At 41.9% G+C, this 21,818-nt stretch overlaps 1 long non-coding RNA gene across 2 annotated transcripts; it reads right to left on the reverse strand.

Annotated features, from left to right (window-relative positions):
• Window positions 1-17,087: 17,087 nt before the first annotated feature.
• Window positions 17,088-21,424, reverse strand: LOC310763665. Of its 2 annotated transcripts, none has more exons than XR_014548749.1 (4): window positions 21,088-21,424; window positions 20,937-20,994; window positions 20,444-20,549; window positions 17,088-17,666 (listed from the first exon to the last, which is right to left on the reverse strand). It is a non-coding gene; the product is annotated as an uncharacterized lncRNA (long non-coding RNA). The 2 variants fall into 2 exon arrangements; XR_014548750.1 differs by lacking the exon at window positions 17,088-17,666 and adding an exon at window positions 18,060-19,804.
• Between the last annotated feature and the right edge of the window lie 394 nt (window positions 21,425-21,818).

Here is a 21,818-nt window from a genome sequence, read left to right on the forward strand (position 1 = left end):
CAATAAAATCCTCATGTCTCCTGTACATTGTGTTTCAACAGGTAAAAGCCTGTCAGTGCACTGGTACTTCCTAAATACAGTCGCACAAACAGTAGCAGACAGGGGATTATCTACAACAGAAAAATACCTGCCAGTGAGCTTTGACACTTCAATGTATTGGCTGTGAACATATTTGAGGTACAAGAGGAGTGTGATGATCCCAGCCATGACAATGTTTACAAGTAAATATATATATCGTGTCTGGATGATGATCTCCTCATTAAAGTTGAGTATTTTCCAGGGTGACCTCTCTGGCTGCCATCTTCTCAGTCAGCTGGTGTGGAACCTGCTCTTGCTAGGAGGCAATTAACAGGTGCTTTTCTTGGCTCCTTTCCACTGGCACTTTCCACGCAGCTTGCGAAGCCATCTTTTGCTTTTCCACCAGGGTGTAAATGTTCTTCTAAAGACTGAATTCAGCTTGCCATATGATTCTGGCTGATTTCAGCCCAAACTGCACATTGCACACAGCAGGCCCATGCTCCCCCTCCCCCCTCTTGCATAATGATTAGGAAGGGGAAACGTGATCATGTGACCTCATTGCACTGCAAAATTCTGTGCCTCATTCCCCTTCATTGCCTGCGGCTTCTGTGGGCATGGAAGCCTGCAATGCAATATTGTAGCTTGGGTGAAAGGACGGAGAGCGAAACCTCTGTTTTGAGAGGTGGGTTGCCAGACATAGTTCCAGCTTGAGAACTTTTTACCTGGGATTCAAAAGGGGGGCACAAATTGCTACCCGTACATTTGTCCACATCATCCTACATTTGCTAGTGTTGATGAAAAAATAAATCAACAACAACAACAACAAAAAGAAACCAAAATATACATCTTTGCAATTAATCCATTTTTGTGGATTTCTAAATTGTTTGTTACAAGTCGTGAGCAATAAGTGAGTTGACTGGACTTCTGTCTCCATTAACATTTGGCAACCACCCACAGTTTAGATGCCTGATCAAAACTTCTTTGTTTCAACCCAAACCTCTCTGAACATATAAAAAATCCATGTATGTGTTTTAAAATTTTGCTAATTTTATTTGTATATTGATAAGACAGAATTGTAAAAGTCCTATGTATACCATTTAGGAATTCTTTAATTAAGTAGACTTCTAAATACATAAATATCCCATAGTGTTGATAGAACTTGTCACTGGTTGTCATGTCATGTTTCACAGATCAAGATATGCTATACATGGTTTTTAAAAAAGATTTGTTAAATTTGAGGGTGTTTATTCTAAAGTAAGTTAACTTAATGCCCCCTTCTCCTTGCCACCTCCCCTGAAACGACTATCATGAGAGTCGGGGGAACTTTTATTTCCCCTTAGACACCTAAGCCGAATGGACCTGGCAGTAGGTTCCAGTACGTCCCTGTTTTTATTCAACTAGCTGACCCAATAAAATACAGTTTTACAAACTATTTTGTATTTCTTCTGCCTTAGGTAGGATTTGATTATAGCAGTTTCATCAGTTTGCTTGTAACAATAACTAGACAGCCGTAAAGGTCTCTCCCATCTCAATCAAGAACCGAATGAAAAAGAGTGGTAGCTGGGAGTCTCTGGAGACCTGAAGAAGACTTGTAGCAACACACTCTTTGCCTCTTGTATCTTCTGCCCAAAGCTCAAAGTTTCAAGAAGACTGGGGACTCCACTACATTAGTAAAGAAAAAGTGCTTTATATGCGCTATAACACGGGGACTGTGGAGTCCCGTCTTTCACCAACACGATTTCCCATAATCAAGTTTGCAACGTGTTTTCCTGAAATGCTTCTTTGATGTGTCTAGATCCAGCCTGGGTGAGGAAACCTCATCCTATGAAGGAGTCTGACATCCTGGTTGCTCATTCCAAGGTGTGCCTGCTTGGTCCCCACATCCCAGAGCAGTGAGAAGTTCCAGAAGGGGCACTGCCCCACTTTGGTTTCCTTTGAGTACAAGGCAGCAGCAGACCAGGCAGTAGCAGGAGGGAGAGACCTAAGCCAGGCCTCCCCAAGTCACCCTTAGTCTCCTGAGGCATTGTGAAGTCCTGTGGTACTTCACCCTGGGCTTGCGGTGCCCTAGTTTTCCAGGGACAGTCCTGGAATTATGAAAACCATCCCGGCTTCTGATTTGATCCTGAAATTCCCCTATTTCCTCTGTCTGTGCCACCACTGCTGACCTCGATGAGGAGGAGAAGGAACCAGCACTTGTCCCAAGCGATGGCAGCAGCTGCTGCTGCTACCAGGGAGCATCCCATGGCCTCTCCATGGCCGCCGCTGCCGGCCTCCTCCCTTGGGCAGCTCATGGCGGCTTCTGGAGAGTGGAGGAGGAGGAGGAGGAGTAGAGGCCACTGTCCCCAAGGCCCAGCCCTGTGTGATGCCCTAGCTCTGAGAGGCAGGCAGAGGGCCATCCGGAGCAGGAAGAAAGGGGGAGCAGAGCACAAGAAGTCTTGTTTTTTAATAATAATAATAATAATAATAATAATAATAATGTTTTGTGCATCTGTGTCCAATCCTGCCCCTTTCTAAAATTTATTTAGTGGTGTAAAATTGGGATTAATGGCTTTTCTCCCTTTTTCTGATAGGAAGTGCTCTGTGAGGGTGGGGAATGACATTCAATGTCAAAGCCTGCTATATATGACAACCCAAAGTTTCTGGTGTTTTATCAAAGTGGCACAGCTAAATGGTATGTTTTTTATTTGTTCCTCAAAAAAAGCAGAACTCCCTCAGGGATAATACTTCCTTTTGTGTTGGATAATACTGTACAAAGAACACCCCACCTCCCAATAATATTTTACAAATATCCAAAAATTTGGCTCTTTGGATTTTAATTAGTGCTATGTCAAGAGCAGCACAATGTCAAGATCTCTTCTCTTCTCTTCTCTTCTCAATCTAACTCATTGTTCAGCTAAAAAAACCAAGAGTACACGCTGGACCAAAATCTCATCTATGTCACTTGCGCTGGAGAAAGATGCAGAGTGTGCTTTGTGTAATAAAAAGGGAATGATATATTCCATTCGAGCTCATTATGCACTTCAGGTTATTTGAGGTTGTCCTAATTAGTTGAAATGAACAGGTGGCAGTAACAGCTCAGCGTAGAAAGCAAAGATTTAGATGAATAAACATTGGCTGCTTCTACAGTTGCGGGGGGGGGGGGGGGGGAGCTGGGCTTCCATGAGGCCATCTAGTGGCAGACTTTGGAATTGCTATATTGGCCATTTTAAAATTGCTCAGCAGAAATATGGAATTAAAAAGAAGGAAAGAGCAAGCTTATTACCACCTTCACAACTTGGCACCAGTTAACCTATGAGATCGCCTTACCCTGCGTGTGCCCACTTGGCCACTTCGATCAGTGCAATTGGCTCTGCTGCAGGTGCCACATAATACCCATTTTCTGCACTTGTGAGAACTGGACCATTTAGTGTGGCAGCCCCGGCACTTTGGAACTCCCTGCCGATTGAAATCAAGCAGGCGCCTCACTGTACTCTTTTCAGCGCCTGATAAAAACATTCCTGTTTAGACAAGCCTACCGAGATGCTTTGAAATCGAGGTAATTTTAATCTGTTTTAGCTTTTTAACTTTTGTGATTTTACTGTTTTATACTTTGTAAACCACTTTGAGGGTTATATATATATACACACACACACATATACACAATCGACCATATTTTGCATGATGGCTCCTAAGATCAAGGAGCAGGTTTTTGGCTATGTTTGGATATTGTTGGATGCCATTTTGAATCAAGATGGCAGACTGAACCTTTCAAAACTGTGCTGAATTTATCTACTGATTTTCAAACTGCAGTGAGTTTGTTTGTTTGTTTGTTTGTTTGTTAGTTAGAATTCCCAAGCAGTGCCAGGTTAGAGGCTGCTAGTGTTAAATAAATTTAAATCAAATTGATTTATCATGTTAGCATTTAGCAATTGTGCTTAACCTTCACCCATTGAAACCAATGGCACTTTCAAGTGCACAACCTTGGCTGGATCATGCTCTTTGTTCATTCCATGTGCTCTCTTAGAAGTCTCCACCAATAAGGCCTCAATGCTGCACAGTTTAGTCATGATTTATTTATTCCATTTATCTCCCATCTTTCTTTTAACTAGCTCAAAGCCGCCACCAATCCTGCAAAGGTAGGTTAGGCCAAGAGAGAGGGGCTGGTCCAAGCTCACCAAGTGAGGGGGCACCTGAACCTGGAGCTCCCTGCTCCTTGCCCATCACTCTAACCAGCAGATTTCATATAATTTGATTGTTGTATGTGCCTTGTCCAAGAAAGTAGCCTAATAATTTGAAAAAACAAATAAATGCAAAGTCAAGTGTTTTGCACGATTCTAGGCCTCACTCTCACTTTGCTCACATATTTTAAGGAAATCACAATGCACCGTGACAAGAAAACCTTGTCATATAAATATTTTTGCTGCTCAGGACTCAGTCGTCACACATTCCATTCCCGTCTTCAGCCGTATTATCCTTTTCCAGTTTGAGATGTGATTTATGACGCAAGTGATTCAGGACCTCACCTCCGTAAGGGTCCCTCCCAACAGGTTCATCAATAAGCAGAAATGCCACAAACTTTCTTTATGTGGCCACTCAGGTAAATAAAAAGGAGCAAAACTATGTAGCACAAGACAGGGTTGAAACAGCTTCCCAGCAGCTTGAAAAATGCAGGGATATGAGCATTATATTTGCAGATTTCTCAACTTCTAAAGATGATAGTTTGAAAAAATAATAATTTAAAATTGCTAAGTGATCTCCCATGATAAAGTCACCCTTATTCAGTTGGTAACCAATTCATACACAACTGACATTGTTCTGGGAATATTTAACAGGTTACATTATTAGCCAACAGTATCAGGCTCCTTCACTTCACCTATTACCAATATGTTAGGCTTGAAGAACCAAATTAAGGAAGACAGAGGGACCAGGGGGTTATTTAAATACATTAGTGTCTTTGTTTGACATCTCTAATTTCATATGCTAGGTTTTCAGTAATAATTACACCAAAAATAGAAGCAGAAGTTTGATGTAGGCAAACAACTTGTTTTAAAGACTAAATGTCAGACATCATCTAGTGCTATTCCCCTGCTTGTCTATCACCCACCTAAGGAGCTGTTTTGAACACACCAGAAAAGACTCAGCTTTGTCAAAATGCCATATCGAACTATTTTGTTATTTATCTCCTTATTGCAATTGTTTGTCTCAACTCAGACCCTAAATAAACCTACACATGCATATTGTGCTGAGTTTATACATGACCTGAATCTATGGTCAAGTACTATTATTCTGCTCTATAATCTAGAAGATATAGGCTTTTGTCTAACCACAAATACATTTCTCCAAGGGAAAGAAAATAGAACAAGTGATCTTATCACTACTGCTGTAATTCTGTAATTTAGCAATTTCTGGGCTAGTCTACTGTAATGTCCTCTATGTGGGGCCGCACTTGGAGACAATTTGGACATTGCAGCTGGTGAAGAGGAGAAGGTCCTGCTGGGTCAAGTCAATGTCTAATCCTCGCATCCTGTTCTCACAATGGCAAACCAGATGCCTCTGAGGAGCCTACAAGGAGGACCTTGAGGCAGCAGCACTCACGCCCCAGTTAATAGACCTTGGTAGTCCTACCCTCCATGAATTTGCTGGTGACCATCACTGTCTCTTGTGGGAGAGAATGCCGCAGTTTAACTATGTACTGTGTGAATAAGGACTTTCTTTTGTCTGTCTTGAATCTTCCAACATTCAGCTTCCTTGGATGCTCCTCAGTTCCAGTGCTGTGAGAGAGGGAGGGAAGCTTTTCTCTATCCACTTCCTTCACGCCATGAAGCAAGTTTTATACTCATCTATCCTGTCCCCTCTTACTCGCCATTTCTCTAAAGTGAAAAGCTCCAAATATTGTAACCTCTCACACTGATCATTTTGGTCACTCTCTTCTGAAATTTTGGGGTGAGTGGACAGAACTGTCTATAGAACCTGCATGCGGTTGCACCAAAGAGTTGCATTATTTCGGCAATTTTATTTTCAATTCATTTCATAATCATCCCTAGCATGGAATTTGCCCTTCTTCTTTTTTTACAGCTGCTGCACAATGAGTTCACATCTTCCTCAAAACAACCACTACAGTCCCAAAGGCTCACTTGTGGTCAGTCACAGCCAGTTCAGACCCCATGGACATATTTGTGAAATTAAGCTTTTTTGTCCCAATGTGGATCACTTAGAGTGAATTGCATTTGCCAATTTCCTGCTCATTCACCTAGTTTGCAGAGATCCTTTTGGAGCTCTTCACAATCCCTTTTTGTTTTAATTGCTCTGAACAATTTGGCATCATCAGCAAACTTGGCTATCTCACTGCTCACCCCTAATTCTAAAGCATTCGTGAAAAAGTTTAAAACATAGGTCCCAATAGCAATCCTTGGGGGGCTCTACGTTCTACCCAGTCAGATGGGGTCTCCCTTGGGGAGCAGCCACAATGCTCTAGAACTTCCTTTCAGGGGAGACCAATAAGCCTCCTCCCTTCTGTCTTTCAAAAATAAAAAAATAAATCCAGAAAGACGTTGGAATTGCTGCTTATTTAAAAAAACCCAATGGCGTTCCAAGCAGGACATCTGGGTCTCACCACTATTTAACATTCCCACAGGGATGCAGTGTTGGGGACATGGAGGGGAAATGAAGTGGCAATTGGATCCAGCCACCTGGAGTTGTTTGGAAAGCTGTCCAGAGCGTTGCTGCTGTCCAGCACTGTTGCCAGAAAAGGCCACTCAGGCCCACCAGTGGAGGAGGAGGAGGAGGAGGAGGAGGCAACCAGAGGACCCCTTGCCTTCCTTGAGCTCCCTCAGACATGGATCTGGTCCCACCTGAAAAGCTGAGGTCAGTCTCTTGTTCCTCTGCTAGAGAGTCTGGTTCACGTTTAAGTTCCCAGCACTGGCAAGACCGTCAGCATCATTATTATTCTTCGCCAGCAGACATTAATTTCCTTTATCCATCTGTAATGAGAACCAAAGTCCCCTCCATACATGAATATTTGGGGTCTTGAAGGAGGGTGTATTTTGTATTCAAGAGATTAGCTCATATACTTTACCTTCTGCTACTGGAGTTGCCATGTGAATTACTCTTTCAGAGAGATTATTATAGCAAATCCTTCCACACAAATGCTCAGAGTACAAAATCAAGCTGCTGTAAAACATCTTATGCACTTCACTAGGAAAAATTGCAAGCGGTCTTTTTTCTGAGAACTGTGTGTTTTATAGTCCTATTGGACTCCTCTTTTAAACAAAGAGGCCTGCTTATTAGTACATAGTATTGCAGAATAATGCTAAGTAAAGAAAAAAGATCAGGTCATAGTCATGGGATACATAAATCATGTTTATGTGTGCATGTTCTCCTCAGAGTGATTGTATGAGATGTTACATTCTTTCTATTTGCTGTCTGCCTGCTTTAGTTTTTTTTTCTTCATTGGCAAACTGAATCAAAGTGCAAAAAATGGTTGAGAAACGCAAATCCTGCTCCCGAGTGTCTCAATGGCAGCCCCAGATTAAGGTCGTGTGGGTGGTTCCCCCGCACAGGGCGACAAAAGGAGGGGGCGCAGAATAATAATACATAAAAAGAAGTTATTGTGAAAATTATAAATATTATGGGAAGGCTCCAAATTTTGTCCTTGCTCAGAGTGTCATATTACCAAAATCTGCCTCTGTCAATGGGCAACATAGGTCCTCATATTTGAGAATGAGAACTAAGGAAATCTGCAGGGAACAAAACAAGTCCGTTATCTGCTGGGGTGACATACACGGCAGTGACCAGGATCCAAAGGGATACATATGATTATTACATGTGTGCACTGGGGCTTTTCTGCTAGCGGGAGAGGCTTCTCAAAAATAAACCTATCTTGGCAACCCCAGCATCGCACCGTTCCAGGATGATGCATTTCTGCAAGCCCTATTCAAGAGAGGCTGTCATTTTCATGGCCTCAGTGCATTGGCTACAGAAATGGTGATGATCTGTGGCTTGCTGAATTAGAAGTTCCTGCAGGGTCATAAATGCTACTCTAGGGGAGAAATGCATTTTTGACAAGATGTTACTCACAAAGGACTCCTTATTAGCCTTTCCTGTGCCAGCTAGCATACAGCTGCATGAGACGGAATAAGAAGTGAGCTGCATCGTTTTGCAGCGCAGAAGGATGACTCTTTCTCTATACAGGCAACATTAATTAAGGAGTAGTAAGAGGCAGGAGGGGGAAGCAGTAGCGGTGTTTGCTGCTTCGAGGAACACTGCAGGGCAGATGTAGGCACAGCAATAAAGGGCAATACAGGAAAGAAGAGGCTTTTCATCAAAGCCTATTATTTAGCTTAGTGAACAATAATAGCTTAACTGCTGCTCAGACTGCTGCCCTCTGAAGTGCATATTATTTCAAGTATTTCTAGGTATGAAACGAGGACGGCATGATCCTGCATTTTCAAAAATAAAAAGTGGGAGAAAATCAAAATGTTTTCTGACATTTTTCTGTACTTGAATTATAAGGACTTCGAAAGAAAGAAAGAAAGAAAGAAAGAAAGAAAGAAAGAAAGAAAGAAAGCACAATAGCTTAAAGTTTCCCTGAATGCCTATTTCCAGCCAAAGAAAATTGTGGGTTCAGATAACTGAGAAATGAAAAAGAGAGAGGCAGTTTCTTAAAGGTTTGTCATGTTAAACATTTTTGCCCAGTTCTATTTTTTAAAAGCGTGACAGCTTTCTTGCATGCATCTCTAAGGTGATTGCCAGCTGCAATGTGGGTTTTGTTAACTTGAAATGCAAGAATGGCCACTTCCAAAGCATTTGTGTAGCACTTCACCAAACATCATTTGCTGAGGTGAATTTAGGATTAAAACTGTACACAAGTTAAAATGGCAGCCTTACTGAAAACTAGGATTCAACCAGGCTATCACAAGCTGGGCGTAAAGCCTAACTGGTGCTGCCCAACCTATGCTATGCTTCTTAGATCTACATTGTTTAATGTTTATTTATTACAGATTAAACCCCCTATGAATTTAGGCTTCATAACTACTGTAGCTACTGATCCCTTTCCTCTCCCAGGTCTTGTGTGTGCTTAAGGAGTCGAAGGCAAGGGAAGTGCCAGTATAGCACACAAAAGATGGGTTGACAGAGGCTGCTTTAGGGGATCTTGATGAATTCAGTTGCACCGGGCAGGCACGGGGCATCGGGGCTGCTGCAGCAGGGGCCACCGCAACTATTGTTCAGAATGGAGCATGAGAGGTTGGGGCCTGCCAAATTTGGCATTGCACAGTGCACCGCCGAAATCTGAGACCCCAAGTTCTGCCACTGGGAATCAGGAAACGCTATGGGTGTCCCAGAGAGTGGAGGAGAAGCCGTGGTAATTTGTTAAGGGGTGTTTGGAATTACAACTCTGTGAGGGGTAAACCACAGTGCCCAGAATTCTTTGACTGAATGAATGTGCTTTGAATGTATCTTAAAGGTACAGTTCTAGTTACAGGTAGGTAGCCGTGTTGGTCTGCCATGGTCGAAACAAAATGAAAGAATTCCTTCCAGTAGGACCTGCAGAGACCAGCTAAGTTTGTTATTGGTATGAGCTTTTGTGTGCATGCAGATACAGTGTGAGATATGGCTATGGGTTATGGGATGGGGCAAACACCACTGGGAGGGTGAAAGCAAGAAAAAGTCCTCAGGTCCTCAGATGTGCCAATAAACTCATTAGCAGCTCAGATCCAGTTTTTTCTCCTTCCTCTTGGCTCCTGCAGCTGAGGCTGGATGCTGAAACATTTAATACTGTTCTTCCCAACACACTGTTAGGAATTGCTGTTGCTGGGGGGTGGGGGTGGGGAGTTGCAATCCCTTCCCACAATTCAGTCTCCTGAATCTTTCCCATCCTAAGTGGAAATACCAAATTGAACCCTCTTCTGCATTTTTTGCACACACCAGAGGAGTGGACTTGGTCATCACAGAAATCAGTGCTCTGATGGTGTTTCCTGCTTGGCAGGGGGTTGGACTCGATGGCCCTTGTGGTCTCTTCCAACTCTATGATTCTATGATTCTATGATTCTATGATCTAAGCCTAAGATCCCTTCTTTCTATGGTATTCATTTATTAAGCATATGGGCAGCTGTTGCAAAATACCATCATTGAACAACAGTGAAGAAAACGATACCCAGAGAAACTGGGATATATCAGAGCTTCATGAATGAAGCTATTTAAAAAGTTTGTGTTAGAAGAACAAGCAGTAGATAAAAAATCAAATGCATTCAGAACTCCAGTAGAGATGGGCATTGTTCTCAGGCATGTTTTCTGCTTTTTTGCAGCTCAATGTATGCATATTTCTTGTAGACAAGGCCTTAGGGAAAGAGGGAATTCAAATGAGATGTGCCATAGCTCAGCTGTCTGCGTCAGTCTGATTATCCTTTCATATATTCAAGAAGATTTACAAATGGATCGTCGTGCGCTTTCATTCTGCAAATGCCCTTGTCTGCACGATAGTCAGCAATTCCCAACTATGGTCCTCTCAAGGACGCATGTTCTTCGTGCAGAGAGGTGGCATGATCTTTATAAGGGAATATCTCTGGTTCCTTGGTGCTAAATAGCAAGGATAACTGATGGGTAATTTTGCCTGCATGCAGTATCAAGCCTCACTGTAATAAAACTAACACAGAAATCAGACTTAGTTACACATACATGCGCTAGCACACTGTGGAGGCCCACTGTTCCTGTGTTCCTTAAACTACAAAAGTGTCTTTAAGAATGATTTTATTTTGGGGGAAATTATCGCTCTACACTGCCCCCTTCTGGGCTACAATGGCGTTTTCTTGCTGTTTCTATTATGCAAGAACTTCTACTCTTTTTAGTTAGTGCACTGCTCTCCTCATTCATTCTTATGTCCTAGTCCTGAAGGGTAACACATTTCTTTAGCCCAAAACATATTTAGAATAAATTTGCACAAGTCAACCTGCTGTTTCAACACAGTTCCAAGTACATACACATAAAAACACTGGCTTACTAATCTTGCTAAGCTTATTGTAACATATGCAGCATAAGGACTTTACAGTTGATTCAAAATACTATGGACTGCATTGCCATATTAGAACAAAGTATTCTTTGCCTTGTGATCTTGTTTTCTGCATTTTATTTTTCTTCCTTTGCAAACCATGGATCTACAACTTGTCTTGAAGAAACTTTACTAGACAGCTGTTGTCAGTGCACTTCCAGATAAGCCTTCTTCAACCCTGAGTATCCAGATATTCTTGGAACTACAACTCCCATCATCCCTGAGGGTAGTCCAACAACACCTAGGAAGCCCAGGTTGAAGGAGGCTGCTGTAGAGTATAGCAAAGTCAAGAGTGGGCAGTGGGGTGAGGTGGGGAGGCAGCATTCACCTGACCTCGTGACTGCTGACTTTGCTCCTACTTAACAGAAGGTAAGGAGGAGGTGGTGAGGAGGTTGGTGCAGTGCAAACACAGCAGCAGGAGCACTGAGTTGCCTCTGCTAGTACATTTGCAGCACACTGACTGCCCTTCAAGCAGCAGGGATTGAGCTGTCAGGAGATCAGGTGAGCACCTTTGGCCCACCACCCCATCTGGCCACCTGTTCCATCCCAGCACGTTCATATTACTTGTTAGCCCTTCAAATGGTCAACCAAATTACATTGTGGAGATTGTCCTAATATTTGAGATTGAGGAACTAGGAATAAAAAGGCCATTCTTTCACATCTGTTTGAGTCAGCAGTGTGTCAGTGTAACATCACCAACACTGATAGAGACTGTTTTGATAGCATCATGATTATTACTGCAGTCTTTGTTTTCTAACAAAGTTGAACTTTTAGCTCACTTGCAGTGTCTTCGGGTTTATTGTAGAGGGCTCACCAGCAGTAGATATGTAGGTTGTCTGGAGGCAATCTTGAGAACAAAGCTCTGAACGACATACTAGCCATTCCAAATGTCACCTTATTTTTCCTTCTTACTGCATCAAGCCAACTACAAAACAGGGGTAAAATGCTTTGAATACTATCCAGGAAAAGCAATGTATCAATAGAGACAACTGACTTATGTAGTTTACCAATGGGTCATTGTTAGATTATTGGCTATATTCACAATAAAACCCAAGCACTTTTTTTTAAAAAAAAAAGCATAGTCAACAATATATAGAGACCAGTTTGGCTAAATAAGAGGCTTATCTTCAGTTTAGATTACCGTTCAGTAAAACCCACAACTGTAAGAATCATAAAACCATTTGTATCATAAAGAATCATAAAACCAATTGTAGAGTTGGAAGGATCTCTAAGGATCATCTAGTTCATCCCCTGAATGTCAGAATATGCAGCTGTAGTGAACCTACAACCCTAGTGTTATCAGCACCATGCTCTAACCAGCTGAGCTATCGAGTAGACCACTTTTAACTCTAGACTACAATCATCCTGTACAATCATCCTATGGAAACACATTTCCTGTAAAAAGAACGTCAGATGATGAACTTTATAGACATTTGATTATATGGACTGCATTCATAGACACATGCTGTCCCCTAATCTATAAGTGTGTGTTTCAATGTATGGCTAACATCTTTAATTATTCTTTTAGGATGCATTACATTTAGTGAATTATATCAAAATAAGGTATTTTAGAAAGTAGGGCTTTCACTGTACTAAGAAGAAAATACTCAGAGAAATGTTAACTGAACCTATCATGTAACTAGATATGGACCTTATGGACCTAACTTAGTCAGGTTTCACTCTCAGTAAAACTTTGTTGAATATCTCTTTGTAAGAGGTGGGAAAGGTTCCAACCCTTTTCAGAGCAGGTTTCTCACTGTGAGCTCTCCATGGTGCTGAGGCAACTGGCCATGTGTGACCTGACTAGAACTCATGTAGCTACAGTAGCAACTAGGGGGAGGGATCTGCAATGGTGTCAATGGGGACTTCTCTCCTAACGCTCCAAACTTCAGGAGTGGGTGGTTTTATTTTTGCAAGGGAAAAGAGATAATTCTCACTCACATACACATGCTGTATCCATGGTAAGGATCTACCCCTTGTGTGTCTGCAATTTTTCAATAAAAAACCAGAACTGCAGCTAATGAATGTTTGCTTGGCCCTAAGGCAGGATTAGCAGTTTTGCTGCTGGCTGAGAACTTGATTTCACTATGCTCTGCTTGAATATTTGAAACAAAGACATCATGGCTCTCAAGTACTCTCTCTCATCCAAAGAAAAATAAACCCTGTAGCAGTATCCTGGATTCCCTGCTGCATTTAATGTTTCAGTAAGTGAATATTGGAATAGGAAAACTTATCTGATTAACAAGTATTTATTTCTGGGGCTGAACTATTTGTAATGTTCATTATGAAGCTGCAGTCCTTCAGCTAAGAGCAGACACCAAAGTCCTGACCTTTTGTGTTCCTTGAAGTTCCCACAGTATTTTTGCAAGACTAGATGTATTAAATATAGCTTGTGGCCAGGTTCCAACCTGGGCAATTATATTCTGCCTTAAATCTCTTGTGCAGTTCTAAATAGTACTTTGCACTTCCTGACACCTTTAGCTGTGCTTATTATATACTGAATGCAATTGGAGCTGAAAATATAGTAGCTCTATTTAAGGAAAATACAAACTGAACATTATTGGCAAGTGAACAATGTTGGAGTAGTTATCACAAACAGGAATGTGCAAAGGTTTTCACAGCACAATCCTATGAACATTTACCTGAAAATGGGTCTGTGTTCACTCTTGAGCAAATGTGCTTAGGGCTGCAGCTGAGGAGAGTGAGAAATTCAGTTTTAGTTCTGATACTCAGTGCTAAATTACCTGGAGTGGCTTTTCTGTCTTTTTAAATGTAAGTACTATTTCTCACTGAAATAATGACCATGCAGGCACAGAGGCACCATTAATACCATGCAGGCAAATGTTTCCAGGCTTGATTTATAACTTTCATGGTCTTTTATTACTGTGGAGAAGGAGGGAAAGAATGTGTGTGTGTGTGTGTGTGTGTGTGTGTGTGCGCACGCACACACACACACACACACACACACACACACACTGTATGGAACTGTCATGAGCCTCTCATGTTCTTAGTAGCAATGATATGTGCAGGACTTCCGGGTTGGCGCCTCCGGACAATGGCAGAATTCCTCTGATCGGGAGGAATTCGCTGCGTGGAAATTAGGGTCTGGCCGCCACGGCGAAGGTGGGGACCCATAAAAATCACAGGCGGGAGAAGCCTGTGAACGTGGGATTCGGCTGGCACCTTTTGCACCTCCCCTACTCGCGGGGAAACCCGGTTTCGGGGATCCGGAGCGACGTGGGGTGAGTGGTGCAGTGTTTTGAATCGACTCCTTTTTTCACGGAGTGAAGCCGCATTGCTGTTGCCGGAGAGCGCTGACTTTTTCCTGTGGACAATTTGATCTTGAAACAACTACCCGTGAGTAGAACGGAAAATTGGATTTTTAAACGTCTTAATTTGGCACCGAAACGGGGAGGTTTTAAACAGGAAGTCCGCCTCCCCCTTTTGTAAATAGACTGAAGCAAAGAGGCTGCAAGCTAAAGTCTTGGAAAGTCTTCTGTAAAGAATTAAACCTCCATCGGCTAAAATTGTTAAACCCCCCTTGGAAGCAGGAGAAGAGGGGGGAAATTTTAGATCGCCTAAGCCTGCAGGAGAGAGAGTGAAGAAAGATAAATTACCACCGTTTTGAACCTGGAAATGGGCTGCCAGTATGATTAACGTTTTGGGAAAGTTCATTGACTGTGAATAAAACGTATGTTGACAGATATTTAAACAAGAGAAATATATTGTTTCCATTGTTTCCCTCTGCACTTAAAAAGGAGCAAAAGTAACTGAAAATTGAAACTAATTTTGTTGCTGGATCTGCGTTTAAAAGGACTGATACAAATAGAAATTGTTTCCTCTAGAGGGAGCCTTTGAAACTGTTACAGGAGTGGAGCTGGGGAATTTTCCAGCTGCAGAGATAAAAGACCGTGAGAATCAGGGATTGACCTTGGACTGGTAAGAATGTCGACAGAAGAAGCCTTAGTGATTGCATTTTGCAAGATAAGTGCTTCATTGGAACAGCTTCATAAGAAGACGGATGTGATGACTATTAAAATTGATAATCTGGGACAAAAAATGACTGATTTGGGACAAAAAGTGAACATCTATACAGAAACTACTCAGGAATTGATTCAGGAATCTACTTTGACATGGCAAGTTGTGGAGAAGACGAGGGAGAAAGTTGTTGTTGAACCTCACGTAATACAAGTGGAGAGAGCCCCAGCCTTACAGAGGCAATTTGATGAATATAAGTTGTTGCCTTCTATGACTGAATTTAGAGAAAGTCAGATTTTGAGGATTGGAGCCCTGCTTGGATTGGAGAAGGAAAGTTGGACAGATCCCCTTATGCAGGGATGTTCTGGCTTTTGGGACCTGGATTTAGGTCAGGAGGAGATTGGAGTTGTGGGGGCCTTCAGTTTTGGAGGGATTTTGAAACACGTCCTGAAATATCTTTTGGACTTTAGTTTTGACTACGGAGAATGGGCTGACCTGTCGAGAAGGAATAAAGACATTGTTAGGTTGGAGCTTCCCCGAGATCTACTCCTCAGCGCCAAAGGAAGGAAATTAAGAACAAGATCAGCAGAAGATAAAGTAAAATGTATGTATAAATATGAAGAAGATCTGCAGAAGGGACATGGAAAAGAGTTAAGAGCCTCGGACAGAAGATCACCAGGTTGATGGACCATATGGAATTGATAGTAAGGACTGGCAGAATCCGAGACCAGGGAGAAGAGACGGTGGAAGAAGATTGGAAAAAAGTTTAAATTTATAGAAATATTGTAAAATTAATGAGTGTTAGAAAAATGTTGGAATGAAATTACATGGCTTTAGTAGAAATGTTATAAGGAGTTAAGTACAAATAAGTTTTATGGTATTAAAGGTAAGATAAGGTTAAAATAAATTAAGATAATTATATGACAGAAAACAGAGAAAGATGGAAAGGATTTGCTGAAATAATTAATAACTAGAACACAAAAAAGGAAGGTGTGAGGAGGTCGATGAAACAAGTAAATGAAAGACAAAGATATGGAAATATTGGATGTGTTTTTTAATTGTTTTTGCTTTTGTTTTTGTTTTGATGTATTTTTTTATGTATTGTAATGTATTGATTTGTTTTGTTTAATCTTTCTCTTTTTTTCTTCTTTCTGTAATCTTTAAACTTTTAATAAATATTATTTTTTTAAAAAAAGATATGTGCAGTGCATTGGAAAGTTCAAACCTAATATCTCATGAGAAGGGAGTTGAGGCTGGGGGGAGGGGACCTTGGGTGACCTAGTGAATTCAGAGTCTGAACAATGATAGTGCACTTTCATAGAATCATGGGATCATAGAATTTTAGAGTTGGGTATGTTATAACAATGTCCCAATGGGAAAACCTGTGAAAGAATAATTGGAAATCTACTACGTGCTAAGCCATAAAGGAAAACTTGTTTAAAAACGCAACACCGGTGGTATTTAACTCCATGGAAATTAGCCAAAATGTACAAAGGAGCCAAAAGTAATTGTTGGAGATATGGAGACCAAACAGGCTCACTGTACCATATGTGGTGGCAATGTAGCAAAATAAAGAAATTTTGGGAGGAAATCCACTTTGAACCAGAAAAAAAAGTTAAGAATCTCATTTATTAGGAAAGCAGAGGCGTATCTATTGGGCGTTACTGATTCAGATATTCCTAAAAAATTTAAAGATCTTTTTTTGTATGCAACAGTGGCAGTGAGAATTCTTATAGCTACAAGGTGGAAGAGCGACATAATTCCTTCTAGACAAGAGTGGATACAAAAATTGACTGAATATGCTGAATTAGATAGTCTATCTGAAAAAATAAAAAATAAACCGAGAATTGAATTTGTATCAAAATGGGAGGCCTTCAGATCATATCTTAAACAAAATTATACCATGTTAAAATCTGTAGCAGCTTTTGAGTGATCCCAGAAGTTTTTAATAATTGCTTATATAAATATAAACATTTATAAATGTGAAAATATTAACATAAAAAACAGTATTTTGACATGGCAGTAAATTTATGTAAAAAGAATTAAGGAATAAATGGGAGGTCGGGTATAAAAGATAAAGAGATTTTAATTTTTATTGTAACATGAAATTGCAATCACAATTTTTTGTCATAATTTTTGTTTTATTAACAGATTGTGCAAATTTTATTTTATTTCCTTTTCCCTCCCCTCTTAAGTTGTACCCCCTTTCGGTATTGTTTTCTTTTTGTATGTAATAAGCATTGAAAAAAATGAAAAAAATTAAAAGAGAGGGGGAAAGAATTTTAGAGTTGGAAGGGACGACAAGGGTCAACTAGCCCAGCCCCCCGTGATGCAGGAATCTCCATGAAAGCATCCATGACTGATGGTCATCCAGCCTTTGCTTAAAAACCTCCAAGGAAGGAGAGTCCACCACCTTCCGAGGGAGACCGTCCCGCTGTCAAACAGCTTGTACCATCAGAAAGTCTTTCCTGATGTTTAGCCAGAATCTCCTTTCTTGCCATTTGAATTCATTGGTTCAGGTCCTGCCCTCTAGAGCAGGAGGAAACAAGTTGGCTCCATCTTCCATGTGACAGCCCTTTCAGTAACTTCCTGGTTATTTACTAATTCTTTCCAAAGCAGCAAAAGAGCAAATGCGTAGCTTTTTTTCCTAGAAGGAAAAGAAAATGTTTCATTTGTTAGCTTTGTTTTTAGCTAGGTGAATCAAATGTTTTATTTGTTTTCTATTTTAGGTATTTAATACAGGGGCCTCAACCAGGAGACCCAGACTACAGAGGGAAAAGAAACCCAACTGTTATGAAGATATTAATCCTTAAGACTAAGAGAACAACAATAACCCGTAACCCATTAACTGCACCACATCATCACCCAGGCCCAGATGAGGTCCATGACTGTTGTTCAGCTGGTTGTTGCTGAAATGCTGGCTACTCAGCCAAAGTAGGCATAGATCAGTGCTGTTGTGGCATTTATGAGGGAGGGTAGAGAACAGGATGGATCCAGACTAACAGCGCAATCCAAATCATGCCTACCTAGAAGTAAATGCTTTTAAATTCAGTGGGGCTTACTCCCGGTAAGCTGAGTTAGGATTGCAGCCTTGACTTAAAGGTAAAAGTAAGGTTCACCGGAAGCGGCTTAGTCATGCTGGCCACATGACCTGGAAGCTGTAAGCCAGCTCCCTCGGCCAATAAAGCAAGATGAGCGCCGCATCCCCAGAGTCATCTGTGACTGGGCCTAATGGTCAGGGGTCCCTTTACCTTTAAAGGTAAAGGAACTCCTGACCATTAGGTCCAGTCGTGGCCGACTCTGGGGTTGTGGCAAACCAGAGCAGCGCATGGAAACGCCGTTTACCTTCCCACCAGAGTGGTACCTATTTATCTACTTGCAGTTTGACGTGCTTTGGAACTGCTAGGTAGGCAGGAGCTGGGACCGAGCAACAGGAGCTCACCCCGCCGTGGGGATTTGAACCTCCTACCTTCTGATCGGCAAGCCCTAGGCTCTGTAGTTTAGACCACAGTGCCACCCGCATCCCATGACTTAGGTCCCACTTATTTCAGTAGGAACTGGCCTAAACCCAACTACATGGGAAGAAGCTCCACTGAATTCAGTAGAACTTGCTTCTAAGTAGACACAGTTAGGACTGCAGCATAAATGTTCCTAGCTTCCTGTCCAGATCCAGCCCACTGTGCTTAGCTTATGCACCGAGTTTGTGAGAAGGCAGGGCAAGAAGGACTCTTGGGCAGCAACCATGTCAATGAACACGGAGGTACCTGTTCTCACCTTATTCACTTCAGAGGTGGTTCACACAAAACACATTGCCAATGAACTATACCCTAGGTTTGCACGTTTACATTATAAACCCATAAAAATAATTCAAAAGATTCAAAGCATTCGGAACTTTGATGTTTTATCTCATTGGTAGCTGATTCAATGTTCTTCTCTGGATTTATTACACAGTAGGGGATCTTTGACTTGAAGAACTTGGGCAAAGAGAACAAACAAATATTGAACTAAATGTAAGTGTATATTTCATAATATGCTTGGTATTTTATTAATACAACCATCAAATTGCAAGTCAGAAAGAGGGTGGGTGGGTGCTCACACCTGGAAGACATTTAAATATTTTCATGTGGCATGCATCCATGTTCTTATTCTGGTTTGGCCTTTTCTAATCTTTACATAACTCACTTACTAAAAAAAATATTGCAGGCTTTCCACAAGTAGCTATTTTCTGAAGTCGCCCCAGGAAATTTGTGTGATATGAAATCCATATGCTTACATTATGTCCTTCACACAGCCTTGATGCGCAAAGGCAGCAATAGCATTGTGTGTGGCCACTTTTGCAGTTTGTAACCTAATGGCAGCAGTATTTATTTTCAGATTGACGGGCTGAAAGAGACCAAACCCTGGAAAATATCCATGAATTCTACCCAAATTATACTTGCGATCTCTTCTCCCAATCTACTTAATACAATTTTGAAGTCAAAAATGTTGTCTTGGTCACATGCTCAAAGCTTAAGCAAAGAAACTCCAGGGAAGTATAGAGATCCTATTACCATAGCAATATAAAATAGGAAATCAACACACATCAGCTTCTTTAACTTGATTCAGAAGACAAATGAGAGGAAAGAGGAACTGCGGACCTGTGTTGTACAAAGGCCGTGCCAGGATGTGGCAGGAGCAATATGTTCATCAAGTTCCTAGCTTGGTCCTGGGACCACTCCTTGTTTAGGCTCATGCTGGAGTCACTTTGAATCATGGATCTGGGAGCGTTGTATCAGTGTAATTAAACTGTAGCAAAAGTATTATTATTTTTTGAAAAAAATATCTTATTCCGTATTCTGAGGAAAAACAAGAGGATTTTTTGTTTTGCTTATCAGTCATTTTCCTCTCACACCTCTAGGTCAGGCATGTCCAACCAGAAGTAGAGTGTGATGTATGATCCAATATTAAAACTGGCAGTGATCTACCACCCAAGGATGGGAGCAGGGTGGGCAGGCGATGCCAATCCTGCCTTCTCCCACTGCCTCCCTCCACCCCTGCGCAGGCAATGCTCTTGCTGGTCCTGATCCCGCCTTCCCTCGTCAGCATGGGAGCACCAATGACTCACACTTCCTCTTCCAGTTTACTGTACAATGTTTCCTCAGATAACTAGCAAAAATGTGCATGTTCCAGATAAGTGTGGAATTTGAAAATCTCGTTGCAGAGGAAGGTGTGCCATTCCCTTCATCAACATACCGCCCGGAAGTAAGAAAGAAATTTCCACAAACTAATGTGGAAAATGTTGCAAAATGCAATCCTGGCCCTCCTGAAGATCTGGATGGACGGTTCTTATAATGCAGGGGTCCCCAAACTACGGTCCGCAGGCCAAGTCCGGCCCGCCAGGCTCATAAATCCAGCCCGCCAGCCAAAACGCCCTGCCGGGTTTACCTCAGTGTGCGGGGACTGACTTAGCGGGCGGTGAGAACCTTCTGCTCATGAGTGAATGTGATGCCATTTCTTCTTTCATCGCGGCCTTTTCCACATTCTGCATAATCTAAATAGGATCATTTGTTTGTATAGTTAGGTTACTTCCTAAAGAGATAGAGAGAGAGGTTGCATTGGAAGTAAGCAAGGGCACCGCAGGGACTTGAACCCCGTCCTGGAAACCAGGAGTGCCAACCACCAGTGCCTTTTGCTCTCTTTTTTGGCAATGCAACAAGGTGAAAAGCAAAACCTGAGAGAACACTCTGAATACAGAATGTTCTCTCAGGGGGGAAAACCCTTAAATGTTATGAAGTTGCAGATAGAACACAATCAAGGATTTATCCCTTGCCAAGCAAGGGATATTCATCTAGATGTGTTTAAGTCACAGAGTGTCATTCATTTGCAGGACACAACAGAGAGACTGGTTCCAGTCTTCAAACGCTGCCTTTAAGCTCACCTTTTTCTTTGTCCCTCTGAAGTGTGAATTCATAGGTCTGGAAGTTCCTTCTGCTGGTCTGTGAAAAGCAATTGGGACTCATTAGTTTGTCCCCGGCCCTTTCCCGCCAATTCCAGAGAAATGTTTTTGGAACACAGCTGTTCTTACTGACCTGACTTCTGCAGGAAGAGCTGGCTTCACCTGAGTGTGGTGGGCTCTTGGACAGAACTGTGAAGAGATCAAGCGGGGGAAATGAAGAAGCCAGCACTAAAGGATTGTACTGAAAAAGATCACTGAATTGTGGAGTGTGAAGTTCACTTGCCGTTAAGTTTCCTGAAGGCTTGCAAAATTCTATTTCTTGCGTCACTGAGATGCACCTGGAAGAGACTAAGGTCTTCAGCAGCCCTCCCCTCCAGACACAGGAGCAAAAACAGCCGGTTACCTAAAGCAGCGAAGTCAATCTCACACTGCGGATGTTCACTTGATGTATCAAGAGTTCTGACACTGCCTCTTAAATCATTCTATTCCAAGAAACATGGGATGAGGAAGAGATTACCATAGACGGCTTTGATCTTCTAACACTTCCGGCCTCCCCTTCTTTGAAAGGTGGTCGCCCCAAAGGGGGCCTTTTGATTGGGATTTCACTCCAACTTCGCGCCAAATTCACTCTGGTACGGGCTTCCCCGCCTTTTGCTCTATCTGGACTGATCACAGAAGGGAAGTCCTCATTACTAATTACTAATGTTTATCTCCCCCCCCCCGAAGGCTCAGCGCCTGATCTTGATTGGAGATGGGAATCATTTGAAAATCACCTACTGTCATGTCATACTAAATGCCCTAACTCGTACTCCTTAATTGGGGGAGACTTTAATGCTCGTATTGCCACAAATTGGGACTTACTAA

Source organism: Podarcis filfolensis, assembly GCF_964270895.1.
Source record: "Podarcis filfolensis genome assembly, chromosome: 5".
NCBI lineage: Eukaryota > Metazoa > Chordata > Lepidosauria > Squamata > Lacertidae > Podarcis > Podarcis filfolensis.